Genomic DNA, 18,208 nt, shown 5'->3' on the forward strand with positions numbered 1-18,208 from the left:
CTGGCTGTAAAGGGGTGACCCAGTTCCTGAAGGCCAGTGTACAAGGACGTGGTGGGCAAGGAGCCCCCTCCAATGCCCCAGGCCCGGACTACCTGGGCTCCGTGCTGCTGCACGTGTCCGAGCCACAGGGAATTCAGGCAAGTGCTTAAGAAAAGGGTTTTCCCAGCTGAGCATCTTTGTCCTCACGCAGCACCTGGGCAGCTCCCTAGCGATGCTCCAGCTCTTCGTGACTGGAGGCCACCTAAATAACTGAGAGGACCAGAACATCGAGCTCAAATGACACACGGATTGGCCTTCAGGGGAAGATGTTTCTTGTCATCTCACACGTTGGTTGTTTCTCTCCTCTGCTTTCCAAAAGCAAGCAGTCAGCTTTCATTCCTGCTATTGTTCCCATTAGTCGATGACAAAGTGCAAAATTTCTCATCTCTGCCGCGTCAAAGCTGTGCTATCTTTCACCTCCTTCCCCTGAATTCCTTCCATCCGTTACTGAGATGGGTTCACACTGAGCCAGGGGAAGAAAGCCTGCAAAATCCAAGCATGGGAAAGAGACAGGACCTGCATTCCTGGAGGCACTGGAGTGTCTGCGAGCCAGGAGAGCACACCAGACAGCTCAAAGCCACATACATGCTTGGGCCTGGGCAACATTTTTTTATCCCATTCATTTCTTTTTTATCACACTGCATTATAACATTCACATTCTCTAAGATACTTGGGTGCTTCAGCAAGCCCTCGTTCACCTCCTTGACTACACCATTGCTCATGAATGTGTTTGGTGGTTTTTTTTGCTATCATCTTTCCTCTTTTTCTATGAAGAAGCTTTGCTGGTTAATTATCACCTTCGGGATGCCTCATAGAGCACAAGCTTTGAGGCTGAGGAGTTGAAAGGATGACATCACACAAGCAGGCCAGGTTTGGCTGCTACTGCCAGAGCTGCCTGGGGATTTCCCGTCCGGAGCACGCTGAGTTCTGGCAAAGGAGATGGTTCACCTGGACACGTCGGTATCAACACGCTCCTGATTCCAGACAAAAATCTGACCCAGGTGTTTTCATAACATCAAAACATTATGTTTCATTATTTTGAGGGCATGGAATAGTTTGATTTTCATTTTAAACCAAGTTTGCACTTGGAAGCTTTTTTTATATTCCAATTGCTTTTAAATGCCAAAAAAATCGACTCAAAATATGTAAACAATTTTTAAATGGTTTCACAGGGACATTTCAGAACAAAAAATACATTTAAATTAAACTCTGCAATTTTGCCATGAAATGGAAAATATGCTTCTTGCTCAGCTCCAGACATTAACATAGCACCTCGATGGGACTGAGTATGATTGAGGGAACCCACCCAGGCGCGACAGAGCCCTGGGCTTGTGTGGGCTGTGAGAGGGGACATGAAAATGCAGGCTGAGCTGGGAGAGCAAAGAGGCAGAAGGACCAGCCGAGAGCAGCGCTGTCAGCCAGGGGAATGTGAATTTGTGACGCCAGGTGGGGTGTCTGCACGTAGGCCAGCTTTCAGAGCTCAGGGATGTGAATGGAAGAACCACCAGAGAAGGAAATTTCAGAGCATGCATTTCAAGGGCATTCCACTGTAATATTTTTAATCCCATCAATTAGCTAAAAAAACAAAGAAGAAGAAAAAAAAAAAGGAAGAAAACCCACACATTTTCTTTCCCTCCCTCCAAAGCAGACTTCCCATTGTGTCAGTGCAGAGTGGCACCGAGGAGCTCTTGGTGGCATCATGGTCTGCAAGCATCATCTTCATCAGCCCAAGCTGCTCTGAACTCTGATGGTCACCAGAGAAAGTGCATCAGTGCTTAGTGGATGGCTGGGATAAAAGGCATAGCCATGCTCTAAAGCACATTAATTGCTTATTAATTACCCCATTAATCACGGTGACACCTTTGTCTGCATTCCCAGAGGCACACTTGCAGTTAGCTGGGACTGTCACATCGCTTTGTGTAAACGGAGTGAGCTTTGCTCCCCTGCTCCAGACTCTCCTGGGTAAAGGGTAAAAAGAAAACAAAACAGAACAAAATAATTAACAGTAATAACAACAAATAGAAATCAACCCATGTGTTACAGAGTATCCCAAGAGCAGCAGGGCAGGTCCTGGTACAGCGCAGGCAGTAGGAAACATACCCTTCAGTGGCAATGGGCAGGGCAAGAAAATGCACGGCACAGAGGAACTGTATTGCAGCGATGTTCTGAAGTCCTCAAAGCTTGGGATTTAGGCAGCAGTTTGCAAATCCAACATCAGATCAGGCTGACCAGCAACGAACGGAGCAACCAGGATGCTGAGGAGACTCACCCAGGCTACATCCTCAGCAAGGGCAGCTCGCGGCATCCTACCAAGACACGAGCAGGTCTGGCAGGAGAGGCCCTGCACAGCCAGAGCCAAGCAGAGCAGCTCGAGGAAAAAGACAGGGCTCAGGCATTGCTGCAAATGCTGCTCACCCTGGGCTGACAGCAGTGGAAAAGCCTCCTCTAAGGCCAGCCGGGCTGCCGGCTCACGGAGCACATCCAGGGCTTTGCTGCAGCTTCTTCCCACAGGCAACTGCAAGTTACCATTAAATCACAGAAAGCTGTAAACCAATCACCAGGGAAAATTTCTGTTCCATCACCGGTGCTTTTTCTTTATTTTATTATTTATAGCACACTCTGATTTCCAGCAACTTTTTTTTATTATAAAAAAAATTATTTTCTTTGTCTGAAAATTGATATAAAAAGAAATCCATCTCTCAGCCGTCATTTCTCTTAATGATGTTTACATCAGCAGATGGGGAAAAAATCACTTTTTAAACAGAATTTATTACCCGCTGACCCAAAGCTTTACCATACATCACTGTGGTTTCAGAAAGTTAGTTTCCACAGCAACATGATGTAACTCTCCAGCGTGTCTGCGAGCTGCCAGCGTTAACTCTTCCAGCCCTACTCCTGTGCTGCATCTTTTGTAAGAGGGTATCTTGGCCTTGTCAGCAGTCACTGGAAGAACTCAGAGTTGGTTAGAAGGGAAAGCTCAGGCACAGGAACCCTGTGCAGGTAGGGCCACATGAATTCCCTCATTTGGTGAGATACCAAGTCAGTTGCAAGCAAGTGTGAATGCCTGCAGGTGTCCCGAGCAGAGGGAGCAGCACTGGGCACAACCAGGACCCGCTGGGCACCAGCAGCACTGAAGGAAGGAGAAGGATGCCTGGAGATGCTGGCACAGGGTGCTGAAAGCGAGCACCATCATCTGCCCCACCAGCAGGAACCCAAGCCTCGTATCAGGTCCTCATCCGTCCCATCTGCTCCAGTGCTAAGCCAAGGCTGCTGAGGAAATCAGGAAGGGAAAAGCAATACAGGCATGGGGGCACTTCAGATGCAGCAAGAAGACCCTGGGGACTTCAAGTTAGATGGCCAAGTGGGCACAGCTTCACTTTAGACTTCAGAAATGGATGGTGAATTCCTCTGGGACTGAGGAACTAGGGTTTGTCTCTGGTCCCGTGTTTCCCTTCTTCACTGTGAAACTGCAGCTTGGTGTGGAAATTCCCAGAGACCAGACACGCTGGCTATCTGTCCACATGCACCCAAGCATCTCCTGAGGTCTGCCAGACAGCAGACACCAGCAGGCCAACGAGGATGAGCCCCAAGCATTAAGCACCACCACCTAGTGGAAGGGATGGGCTCGGGCAGCACAAGGCGCCCCTCAGGTCTCTACTCTAAGATCCTCCAAGATCCATCCTTTGGTCCCACAGAAACGTCCAGGCTCCAGCCACAGGTGGCTTTAGCAAAAAGCTGGCTACTTAGCAATCAAGGCCAAGCTCCAATAGAGACAGTTGCACCTATCACTGCACTTATTGATTGCCGGGATGTTGATAAACAATTGATTTTTTTTTTCTGCAAATGTCACTTGGAAGGAGTTTTATACCTCTCTCTACAGGGAGCAAGCAATTGCAAGAGCCTAACAAACACACAAAGCAAACTCCCTTCCGCTAGGACAGATAACTCCTGGCAGCAACAGTCGAGTAGCAGGAATAAGTTGCTTCTACTGGGATTTCAGTCTACTGTGGTGGGAGACACGAAAAGCATTTACTCCAGTGTTCTGGCTCAGACACCAGAAAGTCACTTGCGCACCTTGTAAAAGGAATTGAACATCTACAGGCCCTTGGTGTGAGCCAGGCTCAGAGCAGCACTGCCCCAACTGATGGGAGACGCTCGTCAGATTTCGACGCATGCCCGTGGTAGACCACATGCTGCAGGGACGAATGCTGCAGGGGCTGTGGGAGGTGGCAATGCACGGAGACAAAGGGTGCAAGGCAGAGAGCAGCCCCTCATGAGCCATGTTCTAATGCTGGACACGAAGCTGTTGAGAAGAAAAAAACCACCAATGTCAAAATGAAGAGAGGACAATGCAGGCGGGATGTTTCTCCATGCATTAGTGGCCAAGGCAGCACAATTACAAATGAACAACTCAAACCAATTAGGCAATTAACCAAGGAGACAATCCCAAGGATGCCGACAAGGGTAACGTAAGCATCAGCATTCTCATGAGACAGCTGGGGAGAGGGAAAGGTTTGTGTTTTGCAGCTCCAGAGGGAGTTTACCAGCCCGGGCAGAGGCAGGTGCCCTCTCAGCGCAGGCTCTGGCCACATGCACTGCACAGACCCTGAGGGCATCCCTCTTGCTCAGCTCCCCTGCCAGGCCAGGTTATGCCATGTTAGGGTTTGCACGAGCTGTTCCCCTTGGGAGCAGCATTTTCTCTGCACTAAACATTACCAAAGGAGAGAGATCCATTACATTTCTGCTGATGCAGCACTTCTGCAAAGAGGCGAGTACGGCAGCGTGCCACTTGGATGCTCTTTGAAGGACCACACAAAAATAAATAATAAACAAAAAAAGAGACTGTGCATTACTGTGAGCCCGTCTTACCTCTTCACCCTCATTTCTGAGGGAAACACTCTTGCTGCACAGGAGTGTGGTGGTGTGCATCCCTGGTAACTTTTGAAGCGATTGGCTTATTTCAACCAAGATTGAATAGAGAGGTGACAGCATCAGGGATAATTATGTCCTTACAGATTTGGGAAAAACAGATGTTTAAAGAGAAGACAAACAGAATGCAAGTTACCTGGTTCTAAGAATACCTCAAAACTGATACTATAAATCATGTTAAAACCAGAGGGCTGTTTATATATCACCCTGCCTTGAGAAAATTTTAATTAGCATTCACAAGAGGCACCAAAACCCTCCAGCTGCACAGATATGCTGGAAACCAGACCTCGCCAGCCCTGATGTCCCCAGGAACCCTCAAGACCTTTGCTGGGTGAGTCTAAGGAATAGAAACACACCGCTCTGTGTGCTGCACAGTCTGGTGCTCACACAGCCTCTGCCGTGGTCTCCAAAGGTGACAGCAGTTCTTCCATCACCCACCTTCTCTGCTTCTTACACCAGGAGAAAGTTCCCACAAGAGGGGACGATGCTCAGCCCCACAGAGGCACAACCACAACCAGACTGGCCGAGCAGCTCTGGGGAGGAAAGCTTGCCACTTCTGTTCACTGCACAACCTTGTTTTAACAGCGAGCATCCAGCCACAGAGACTGAGGTCCCAGTGCTGTTGAGCCCGAGAAGGTCTAAACCCACATCTCCACATCCCAGGCACTTCTCAGGCTTCCCAAAGCACAAAGCTCACCATGACTCTCTTGGCCCTCTTGCCTTCCTCAGCACTACTGATAAAGGGCAGTCCCTGTCCTCTGCCTGAATAAAAGGATTTCTGGCACTTGGAACTGTTCTGCAAAAAAAAAGAGAGTCTGCCCCCAGAAGTGCATTCCAATTGTTATATCAAATCTGTACTCATCACTGCAATAATTAATTAGCAAATACGTCACGGCTTTGGGAAAGCTGACTCAGGAGGTTGTGACCATATGCAGCCAAAAACAATTACTCTGACTGAATCTGCCCTAAAAACAATTCAAGGTTCCTTTTCTGCATTTTATACAGCAGCCCATGCACAAGCTAGAGTCTCCAGTAAAGCTATTCTGTGCTAACCAGCATTGGTTCTGCCAAAAAAAATACCAGTCACATTTTCAGAGATATGAGCGGCACACCGATAGGGTTAGTATCATTATCAAAGATCAGACACAAGATTAGTATCATTATCAAAATCAGCCTACCAATGCCATTTCCTCCACTTATCTTAAAATCCTCGAGTCTATCAGAGGATGTTGACCTTTATATCAAAAAATGTCGAGCAGCCTATTTATCAGAAAGCTCCGAATTAGATGACCTAGAGGAAGAAAGCTTTTGCCGAAGCAAATCCCGCCCCTCCAGCAGGGAGGTGGTCTACGAGCTGCAAAATGCGCAGACAGGTTGGAGCCCACGTCTCGGAAAGCCAGCTTCAGGCTCGCACAAAATAGTCTGCTTGATTGAAGGAGATGTACTAATCGATCGGGCAGCGCAGTCATGAGGTGTTGTACAATTCCTGCCGAGGACTGAGAGATCCATCCATCATCACAGCTGGCTGCGCCAGGCGGGAGCGGCGCGTGCGGGGCTTTAATTCCTCACCTTCTTGAACAGCACCAGCCCACAGCACGGGACCAGGCTCGTGGCTGGATTTGGGCAGGTGTCCCCGCATCAGGCACAGTCCTTTCCCACAGCTTTCCGTGTCTGCTGCCTGGGCCACACGAAAGCTCATCTCTCCATTTCTATTGTGAGACATTGAGAAATGAACCTGGGAACACCTGCACACCCCACAACTCCTCCATTTCCAGCATTCCTGAGGTCCTCACCATCTATCCATGCCATCGCAGTGCCGGGGGTCACCCTATATCCTGCCATCACTGCTCCACACCACGGGCTGACAGCAGGCTGCTCCTTCACAGCCCTTCCTCCAGATATGCTCACCAGCGGGATCTGTCATTGAACCCAGTCCCAAAAGTCCTGCACTACTCATGCGAAACTCCCACTGAAGTCAAAAGGAACATAAAATAAAACCAGCTGCTCTTTGCTGTCACAGCCTAAGTGCATTAATGTCTTTTTATCTGCGTGGGGGCAGCACGGCCGACCTCCGTTTCCATGCAATCGGTGTTAATAAAATCTCCCTCTGCAAAAGCGACAGGGGAAGATACACTTCAATTGGCATATTTTATCTGAATTGAAATTTGAGTGCGAGTCTCATGTTCGTAAAAACCTCTGTTAATAACTCTCATGTGTGACCCTCCTCTGAGACCAGCTTTGGGGCTGATTATTGCCAAAGAAAATGCTTAGGAAACATCTATATACAGCAGCCCCCAGCTTTGGCTTACAATCAGGAAGTCATCTTTGAAATGCTTTTTTTCAGTCAGTTTAGGTTATTTTCACAGCAAAATTAAAAGCAATCAGCCAGCATCCCCAGACAGCCTTTGCTGCATGCAGACAGCTTTGTGGAGATAGGCACTCAGCTGTCCCCAGAAAACAGCAGCAACTTCTGGCACGTGTTGTGCAAACACTGCTCCACGGAAATAACCCCCTTCAGAAATCTTACCTCCCTCTTTAAACCGCACACGGTGCCAGGGTGGTTGTGAACTCTTTGAAGAACCACATTATGGACATGTCTCCCAGGTCGCATCCTTCCTCTTCTTCATTTCTGGCACAGTCACTGAGCACACAGACACCAAAAACACACTTAGAAGAAGTTTAGGGGATTTACCAGCACACGTAGAAGCTCAGCCGTGCTCTAGCCAGCTGCTCACACTCCCAACCTGGAAGGGTTGAGCCATCCCAAATCTCAATAAGTCTCCAAACACCAACAAGAGAGAGAAATGAAGGCTAGCACACAGGGCAAAATCCAAGCAAAGATCTTAAAGAAAAAATACAGCTTTGATGGACGTGAGGCACACTAGCCCACAAAATGGGCAGCGGCTTGCAGGCACCCGAGTTTTCATACCAAGAAACAGGCTCTAAAATTCTGTAGAGGCAAAATTACGCAGTCACTCCTTCACCTACCTGCCAGTTATAGCTGCTCAGGCTTTCCGAGCCTGGCATCACACAAAAAGGGTTGCACTGATCGAAACAGGAACAACTTCACTCAGAACCACTGGAGGTGTGGGAATCCTGCATCAGATACCTCCACAGCCTGCAGGGATGTAATTCATGTCTCCCCTGCTCTCCCCCTTTGCAAAGCTCCCAGGAAAACACCCTGTTTCGCAGCTACCAACCAGTCTCAGCAGGCTGATAGCTGTCTGCTCTTTTGCTCAAAGCCAAACCTCTGCACAGAAGCAAATTCAGGATTCCCAGGGCAGAAGAGTAGGTGAGAGGAGGCACGGTTCTGCAAGAGAGCCTAGTGCTTGAAGCTGGAAAAGACCGAGTTGGGTCTCTGGGTTATTGGTGGTGCTTATTGCAGAGAGCACCATAAGCAAGCACGCCCGGCAGTGCAGGCAGCAGGGACAAGGCAGCTCCCTGCCCCGATCATTTTAACATTTTCAGGGGAAGAGGAAGAGCAGGGGAAGGAGACGGGAACCCAGCAGCACTGCAGCAGAGTTGGCCTGCACAGGAGGCACAAAAAGCACAGTAAAGGAGAAGTGAGGAGCCTGTCCAGAAGGCTCAGTTTCACAAGACGCATCCCCCAGGCAAACTAACAAATATCCATGAATTCCACCAGGAGAATGACCCCACACAAGGGACAAAAACTGTCTGGAGACAAACCATTACAACCAATGGGACGTGGGACACAGAACTTGGCCCAAACCAGGTCAGTTTAGGTAAGAGTCACATCCTTGGAGCTGAGAGCCAGGAGGGGAAAGGCAGCAATGGGGAGGGGAAGCAGGGGGATACCCAGGAGGGCATCAACCTCTCTTGGATAACATGGACGTGGAGCCCTGATGGTCCATGGACCTAGGCAAGACGTGCTCTCAGCAACAACTCCTCGAGTTTCCCCAGCTACATCTACTGCCCAACCTTCCCTTCCCCTACCCACAGACTTGCTTCATCCTGCTTACATTTTCCTCGGTGCTCTTGAAACGATGCTCAGACATTGCTTTCTTCAGATGCATGCTATTTCTGCCTTTTCCCTACAAATCTCTTGTTGTGTTCTAGACTGATATTAACCATTTTTACCAGAAGCTCCTTTTCTGAGCAAGCTGCTGTTAAGAGCAACTGTGTCTGTCTACAGCAAATGAAAAGAAATGATGAATGCGCTTCATCAGTCAAGGCAGAAGTGAGAGCAACACAAAGAGGTGGTAAACAGGCAAGGCATCCACAGAGTATTTCAAAAGTAAATCAAGTTACGGAAACAATTAAAGGAAATAGAGAATTTGTCTGCAATTACTAGTTATATTGCTTTTCCCATTTGTACAGTATGCTATGCAGTATCAAAATGAAGAAGTAACCTGCATTTTTAAAGTTTCAACATTTACCTGTAAAAGCAGATCTTTTTCCAGTTGGGAGAACAGGTGTAAATCTCCCTCTCTTCTGCGCAGCTCCACCGAGAGGGAACTTGGCTGTAACTTGAACACTACATCCAAAGCTGGGGCAGAACTGAGGCTGCAGAGGTGGAAACAGGGCCAGCACCTCCCCAGCAGGCCCTGACAGCCTTTCTGGAGGCTCTGACTGGTGAGCAGACAGACACATCCCTTCAGCCCTCACTGCTCGGCAGGTGGCAAACCACCATGAAAAGCAGTAAAGCAATTGATGATTTTTTTTTCTGGCATTTTTCAGAGGTTCAGGCCGTAGCAGGTGAACCCCACTCTTCCCAATCTATGTTAAAGCAATGACAATAATGATTTTTTGGTCTACACCATTCCAGCTCAATGCACGAACCACAGTACTGCCGCCTCGGTATTGAAAAAGGCTGAAATATCGATGGGCAGCAACTAATTGATTGTGGAAGGCTAGTGAATACAGACGGAGAAAGAAGGGAGCAATTCACCTCAGTTTTACAATTAATCTAACTAATAAGCCTCAATTAATTTATTATTATCTCTCAATAGGTGCAAAAGAGAGGTGTGACTGCTACAGATCACGACGCGTCCCAGCAGCACTGACAGCTTTAGGGTGACAGCCTGCTCCATCACCCCATCCCAGGCAGTCCCTGCATTTCCTCACCTCTCCCAACCCCTGTCACCCATGTCCAAACAAATCCAGCCCATGGGGCATGAATTTCGCATTTCATCTTTCTGTGACTGCAGCCAGAATGAAAGCAGGAGCTTTCCTTTGCATACACATTAAAAGAAACACGTCTGGTTACTGTAGGGAAGGGCATACTGCTGCTGTCCTGCAGGAGCAGGGGAGACATTTGATAGTTTTCCCTCCCCAAAGTTAGACAAAATTTCAGCAATTCCTAAAATTTGCCAAAACAAGAAAACAAAAAGACTCCAGGAAAGACTCAGATCCAAAGATAACGGTGGCTCAGTCTGAAACAGGGCAAACTTCAGCTCATCTGGAAGTCTCACAGAGCAATTGGAACTTTAATTTAAAAGAGAATATTTCAAGCATCCCAGATTTGCTTTCTTTTTCTTTTTAATCAAATGAGAATATTAATTTTTTAAAATACTCCCTGCGAAAAAAAGGTTTCAGTGCAAAGCTTCCAAAATGAAAAATTCTTTTGCAGGCTTCATCTAAAGAGACAAAGGCTTTGCATTTTTTAGTTCAAATGGATTGCATCTGTCTTCTTTCCTGATAAAAGAGAAAGGTGCTTCTGGACAAATCCTGAGCTGGCCTGGGGGCAGACTATAACCTATGCAGCTCCAGCCAGCAGCGAGGAAATGGAGTGAGGAAGCTGTGCAGCACTCACCTGCTTGCTTAACCAGTGCCGACTGATGTAATGGAGTTTCCCCCAAAGTGAGGTTCAGAACAGAATCAAGAATAAAAGGTTTTTAATCCTAATTAGCATGATGAAGGTCATTTCAGAGCCCAACATGACTAGTGTGCGTTTTGGCAAATCCATGTGGAGCCATAAGAGTGGTAGTTTGGGATTATCAGACTGCTTTCCTCTGGGTGCAGGTAGGACAGCAGAGCGCAGTGGAGATGAGCTCACCCTGAAGAGGACAGTCCGCGCCAAGGAACCGAGCATCTCAATTACAGTTCCCCCAAATCAGTTCTGGCAGAAGCTCTCTAGTGTTGCATTTGCTCCTAGCTGCAGGCTTCGGTTCATTTAAAGCAAACAATTTGACTCAACTCAAAACAAAGCTCTTCAATTTGGATTTGCCCCAGTTGGATTTTTTTTTTTTTTAATTTATTTTTTCAAGTGTAAGATAGAAATCAAGAATTACATAAGTTACTATGCCCGTGTAACTAGCACTAGGGCAGAAAATTTCCATCCAGTTCTGGAACCAAATAGAGAGCAGGTCCTGCACACAGCATTCACTTACAAGAAACAAACAATTTTTCCTCCGAGTTATCAGGAAGCACTAATGAAAAATCCTTTTATGAATAAAAACAGGCTGCTAACTTCCAGCAAAAATCCCAGCGTTAAAAGGGTTCATTAATACAGGCAAGATTTGCCTGACCAGACAAGAGCAGCGGTGCCCTACCAATGCAGAACGATGTCTCTGGAAGTGCTTAATTCCATATGCTTCAGAGGACAGAAGAGAAAAAAATAATTAAAAGGTTCTTAATGCATCTGGCCAATTAAATAAAGCTGTAAATGGTGAGGAAATAATTCCTTCCTGACCCCTGCAGCAATCAGCTGCTGACCTGAAGCATGAGAATTGATTAGCCTTATCTTACTGTAGCATGTATAACTACAAATGTTATTATTGGCCATAAAATCAGCCAACCCTTTATGGAACCCATTGGTAGCATTTGGCTTCGTGACCTCCCAAACTATGAATTTTGTGGGCTAGAAGAAACGCCCAGTGGTGGATGAGGCTCCCCGAGAAGCTCCTGCCCTGCAAAACTGGGATTTGGGGGAGATGGCTTCCAGTGATTCCCTAGTCCAGCACTCAGAAATGCAGTGATGTGCAGGGTAAAAATGTTCACAGGAAGATCACATTCACAGCTCTGAGCCAGTGTCATTCCTCACCTCCAATCAGCCACCCTTCATCTCCTCTCGCTCCATTAACAGCACGGCCGTCAGCACAGGACTAAGTGAATGTCGTCATGTTTTTGCTGGGGTGCGATCCACCCTCATCTTCCTCACCCTTCCTCCCCACATAAATCCCATGCCCCTGATGCTGGTGATCTCTCAGCACCTGCTCTGGAGCAAAACACCATTTGCAAAAGCTGGAGCACCACCCTCCGAGCTGACTGGTAAGCAATCGTGGGCTCTCTCGCTACGCAGAGCAGTCTCTCCATCAGTCCTGCCTCTCTCTGCTCCCTCCCTCAGCCTTTTGTGGCTTTGGTCCCCGAGGGTGGTATCAGGGAGGGCACCAGAGCTGCAGCCAAAATTCATGTCTCTGATGAGTTTTTGTGCAGTTCAGTCTCTCGGGAACATCAGGGCCCAGATATCTCGTATGTCCCAGACAAGCCCGAAGGGGACAGGCATTTGGAAAGGCACGGCTCAGTGTTCTCCGTGATGGAAATGAAAAATTCCCAAATTCCTTACGGGCGCAACACAGAAGGCCCCATCATACTTCCACCCTTTCTGTAGCCACAGAACAACGAGACAACAGAGCATTAAGAGTGCTATTAAAACTGGTAATGCTCCGAGGACAAAAATTACATTTGCACTGCATCGAGAGGGGAGCCTGAAAGAGGAATGATCAGTGCTGGTCACTCCAGGGCAGCAGCAAAGCCCAGCCATTAAAGCCGAACAAAGTAAGATGAAATGCTGAAGAAATCCAGCTTGAGCCCAGCTCCATTAGCGGTACTGCCAGCACAGAAAGGGGATGCAACGTGGCCTGTGTGAGCAAGATGGTACAAAAGATCAATGTGCAAGTCTGATGCCTTTGAGGACCAACTAAGAGTTCAGTCTCCTGCAACTAGGAGTCGCAGCCTCCTGATGGAGGGGCCAAACCCATCCGGTTTGGGGCACAGCTTTAAAGAGCATCTTTAAGTGAGCAGTCAGAGATTACCCGGAGGGATTTGGAGATGCAGGCTGGAGGAAAAGTCAATTCCTACGGCACCAGGGATGTGTCCTCACCTCAGCCTGGCTATGAGTGATGCTGACAGCTTCTGGCATGACCAGTGCCTCTGTAACCCCGTGCCCAGCCCACAGAAGTGCACCAGTTGTGTCATGTCTTAACCACATGCCCAAGATCGTCCCACCAGGCTTCTCCTCCCCGTCCTTTTCTAGGTGGCTGCTTTTCTAGGGATGCTCCGTGACATAAACCACGTCCCCGTACCCAGCCTTACACCCACACCTCAGAGAGCAGAGCCCTGCCCCGCACTGCGCCGCCTGCGTGGAGGTACCTGTGTGCTCAACTTCACCCCTCCTGGTCAGGGGGCATTTTACATTAATTAATAATAAAATTAATAACAGGGGGACATTTACATTAATAACCTCAAAAAAAAAAAAAAAGTAAAAAAATAAAAAGAAACAGAGGAGACAGAAGAAAAAGGAAAGACAGAAGGGGAAGGGAGACAAAAGGGAGTGGGCAGCTGCACACTTCAGATCCAGACCTGCTTGAACTCAGCTCGCCTGGAAACTCATTTCTTTTGATGACAGCCCCAATTAGCGTGTGGCTGGCTGGCAACCCAGGCAGCGGGGAGCTGGTCTCTATGGAGAGCTGGAGAGGGAGGGAAGAATTCATTCACCTGTATGGCTGGCAAAAGCCTGATGTGCTTAAATCTTTCAGATAGCTGCCTGTGGTCATATTTAACGTTGCCACCTGACTAGAGCGGAGAAAGGTGGTGAGTATCTTGACTGGAGTCAGTGTGAATATGCAGCATCCCAGTGGGCTCCTGCTCAGGCTCCCTCCAGCTCAGAGAGAGGCACGTGCCACAAACAGCTGTGAATTTGCAACAGAAGGCCACATGCTTTTATGTAGGAATGAGTTTAGATCCGGCAGGATTTTTCTGAGGACCTCCCCACGATGGCCACGGGTGAAGCATTCCCCCTGGGGGGAGTGGGCACAAGGGCTGGACAAGCTGATCCTTGTTCTTCCTCTTCGCTTAATGAAGAGATGGAGAAGAAATGAGCTTTGCCATCCATTTTGACTATCAGAAGCCTGAAATTAAAATTAAAAAAAAAAAAAAAAAAAAGGAAGTTATATTTTTTCCGGGCAGGGACATCCCATCAGGGTGGTATCTTAAAGGCTCTTGGGCAATGGGAACCCTGCAAGCCATGTGCCAGGTTCCAGGAGCAGAAAAGTGAAGATGAAGTGGAATACAGAGAGCCAACAGACAGCAGTGAAAAGAGAGTAAGCAAAATAAAGAGGTGAGGGGGGACAAGAACACAAGGTGCAGAGGGCTGACTGAGTCCATCGGAGGAATGTCTCCAGCTGCTCCCTGCCTTCCCCTGAGCTTTGCAGGAGCTTTACAGCTAAGTCCAATAACAAATACTCACTGTACCAAAGAGATTATCAGTGTTTAAACAAGCAAGGGGGAAGGAAGGCCAGAACACAGAAACAAACTGCATCCCCGGGGCTAAGTGGGGCGTTCCAGCGCCTGGGCACCAAGTTGCTGCACACTCCATGGCTCCATCACAGGAAAGGGCTCATGTATTCCTGCTTGTTAGAGAGTCCTCTCAGCAGCACTCCCCTTGTACACACCAGACTGCAGCAAGGCCCGTTTTTAGCCAGAGGTGTGCTTCTTTTTGCGCACCCAGACCTTAACAAATGGGAGAGACATGCCATCGCCGTGCCCTTTTAAAGCACGCTTCACACGGCTGGCAGGTACAGACTCACCGTGGGGCTGGCTTTTCGTATATCACCAAGTTGCTGCTGAGATAGAACAATGTGGAAACAAGCTCACCGCGTGGCCCTGCCTGGAGGCCACCAGCCCAGCCCCTCCCTGTACCCAACCCCATCCCTGATCTTCCACTGCTGCTGGACAGCCCAGACCAAGGGCTCTCATCCCTCAAGTTCAGATGCCAGGACTAGGATGATGTAGCATAACACAGTGCCTGATTAAATCTTCTTAATCACCTCCACGAGGTCTAGATTTCAGCTCATTTTAACTACGCATGGCTGCACTTATGAAAGCTTTAACTAATCGGTCACTCAGTTTGGGGTGAAAAGGAACAAAATTTTGGTTTGTGCACATATTATCAGATGAATGCTTTATAGATACGTTTGACTCACCTAAAAGATATCCTTAAATAAAGCAGTATACTCTCATCTTGAAAACCAGAAGATTCAGTAACGAGGTAGACCTGAAAAAAAAACACCAAGTCAGGAAAACAAATGAGATGCTATGGTCAGAGTTAAATAACATAAATAACCTTAACTCTGCCCTCCATTTTCAAGCAAAATCAAAACACCAGCCAAGCCTGAAAGTATGCTGAGATGCTTTCATGAAGCACAGAGGCTTTGAAAAGCAGCATATGGATAACAGCACCATTGAACAAAACATAATGAATCTCTCTTATTAACTCTCTGCCTGCAAAATCCATTGTACATAACACATGGCCAGGCTTGTGTTAGTCTCCCCTTGGCTTAAATACATCATCCCAATCAAGCAAAGGTCCAGGACATATAGTTAAGAACAGATTCAAATATTTCTGGAGTTTTCCAGCAAAGAAGCTTTTGGGATTCTGAGTTGCAAACTAAGTTATGAATATTACCCAGAGATTAAATAAATGTTTTACTTTATTCCTTAATAATACATGTATGCATCTTAAATCAAAATAAATAAATATATATATACATATATATATATAAGCACTTCTGTTGCATAATGAGGTAATACTGGATTGGATGAATGAGTTCATTTATGATTATTTACAGTTTTGTTTACGTTCCTACATCTCCTCATCCTCACTGATGCCACATGAGTGCAGGCTGAGTGTCCAACAACATGACTAACATCTGTCTCATGTGCTGCCTTCCCTCACATCCTGCTGACCCAATCTCCTCTTGCCACCTCTCCCCCCAAACAGAGAAGGAAAAATGTGCATTGAAATGCTTTCTTTTAGTGGGATTTTGAGGTAGGGTATCATTCCTTTTCTTTCTTTCTTTCCTTCTAAACTGATACTTGACTTAAAAGGGGGCAAGGTATCACACTTATGTTCCAGGAAAAGCCAAAATGTAGCACTCTCATTCTTAACATACAATTTTTGCATGGTGCCACCTTGAGTTATTTTCTTCTTGTTCTTTCAGTAAATACCCTAAAGGGAATAAAAAACATCTAAGGCTGAACAAAAGGGCTCCAGACTAACACATAACAACCTGCTTTTTAGTGGAGTTTGGTGAACCCTTGAAAAAAGCCAATAGTCACTTGACTAAATGCTAGAATCCACTAAGCGGCTTTTTAATCTACTTGTGCTTGTTTCCAGGTAGGAAGGAGCGAATACAAACACAAGCACAAGAAAGCACTCTCAGGCATCGTTAGATGACACTGTGAATCCTGTTTCTCATGCGGGGTGCACAGTGCTGACCCAGTTCACTCTCACTGGTGGCTCAAGTCTGCTCAGACCACGTAGCAGCAGGTTTCAGATCAGGTCAGCTCCTTCCCTTGGCCAACATACATCCTGCAGCATGAGATGTAGATAATCCAGCAAAGGTGAAACAACACGTCAGCACCCGATCTGAATGAAATGCATGTGACTGGGTTAACCAGAAATTCCCTGACCCTGACACCACAGCTCCCCAGACCAAATTCTCTTGGTTCATTACCCCTTCACGTTGTTGAATTCCCACCAGGTGAAGACAAGAAGTGGCACATGACCAAACTGGCCCATCTGAACTAAATTACCTGCTTTTGCATCAGGTGTCAGCTATTGAACCATTCCTAGGTGGTTCCTCACTGCAGACCCAGCTTGATTTGCAGCAAGCACTCGTGTCTCCTGTTTCAGAAGCCAACAAAGTGGTTCTGGGTGCAGATGAACTTGCAAAGCAGCACAGACACAACCCTGGCACTGCATCCAGCCACCTTGGTTTCCTCTCTACAGAGAAGCTGCCATGTGGCCACCATACAGCAACCAACTTTTTTTTTTTTTCATTAAAACTAATTGATTCTAAGCAGGAAGCACTTTTTAATTTCCTTTAGCATTAGAAGTAATGTTAGCCTCCATAAATGAAATGAAAGACACCTCCCAAAATGCATTTTCAAATGTTCCCTAAATAGCAAATGACATTCAAATTGGATGCAGCCAGAATTGTAATTGGAAGCTGCAGAGAGTCCTCTTTCAGGATTCATAATAATTGCAGTTTCACTGAAAAGGTTCATGTAATAAAAGCCTTTGCAAATAAGGGCCAGCTTCTCCAAAACATGCAGCTAATTCTGGTCACTGCAGCAACACACAGTGCCCATAAATTCCCTTTAAGCAGCCAGGTAGTTACATGGATAGTGTCACCACATAGCTACAGAAGTGCAAAGCAGAAGGAATACAGCTGGGAAAGGTTCACAGAAGGACAAGTGCAATGTAAGGTCTGGAACAGCTTCTATATAAGGAACAACCAAATGCGTTGGGATGTTTCAGCCTAGAAAAAAAAAAAAAAGATCAGGACAATTTAACAGAGGTCTACAAAATCCCAAGCTGACTGGAGGGGTGGGTGGGGATTGCCTGTTAATCATCCCATCCAACCCACAAACTAGGAGTATCAGAGGAAAGTAATCAGAAACAGGTTCACAGCAAGTGAAAGGAGATGGTTCATCGTATAACAGGCAGCAGATGCTTGTGAGATGCTGCGGGTGCATAAAGTTTATAGGGGTTCGAGGCAAGACTGGGCCAGTGCTTGGAAGGGAGAGCCAGCAAGGATTATTAGACAGAGGAGTCTTATCAGACACAGCAAATATCCTGAGCTGAAAATAATTAGAGCCCAAGAGAGTACTCAAGGGAAGTATCATAGCTGCTTGCCTCTTCTCACTGTTCTTCAGCAAACCAATTATGGTCAGTGGGTTTCTGGAGAGTTAATTCTTTTATTATTTTCTATTTTTAAAGCAATCTGCCTTTGCTGGGTCCTCCATGTAGTGCCAGGCACCAACCTGACCCAGCTAACCCCCACAACTCTCCTGGAGAAGGGGAGAACTGTGCAAAAGAAAAAGACACAGAGAAGCCACCTGATGGCAGGGAACAAGAAATGAGAAAAAGGGAGGTAGACTGAGAGGCAAACAGATGAATGCAGTTGTATAGGTGGCTCTTATGACTCTAATCCAGGTCTAACTGACTTCAAACGAGAGGGAGGAGAGGGCTGAGCATTTGCAGTTGTGCTGTTGT

General features: G+C 47.0%; 1 protein-coding gene across 5 annotated transcripts in view; it reads right to left on the reverse strand.

Annotated features, from left to right (window-relative positions):
- The window catches only part of LOC137860915 (uncharacterized), a 128,900-nt gene that overhangs the window by 23,068 nt on the left and 87,624 nt on the right, over positions 1 to 18,208 (reverse strand). For 2 of the 5 annotated variants that reach the window (XR_011099248.1, XR_011099249.1), the window contains 7 exons: positions 16,744 to 16,834; positions 15,132 to 15,202; positions 7,496 to 7,609; positions 2,140 to 7,075; positions 1,880 to 1,997; positions 1,662 to 1,783; positions 93 to 522 (listed from right to left, as the gene is read on the reverse strand). The gene's annotated coding sequence lies outside the window, so the exon portion shown is untranslated. The other 3 variants (XR_011099246.1, XR_011099247.1, XR_011099250.1) reach the window with 2 other exon arrangements.

Source organism: Anas acuta, chromosome 9, assembly GCF_963932015.1.
Source record: "Anas acuta chromosome 9, bAnaAcu1.1, whole genome shotgun sequence".
Lineage (NCBI taxonomy): Eukaryota > Metazoa > Chordata > Aves > Anseriformes > Anatidae > Anas > Anas acuta.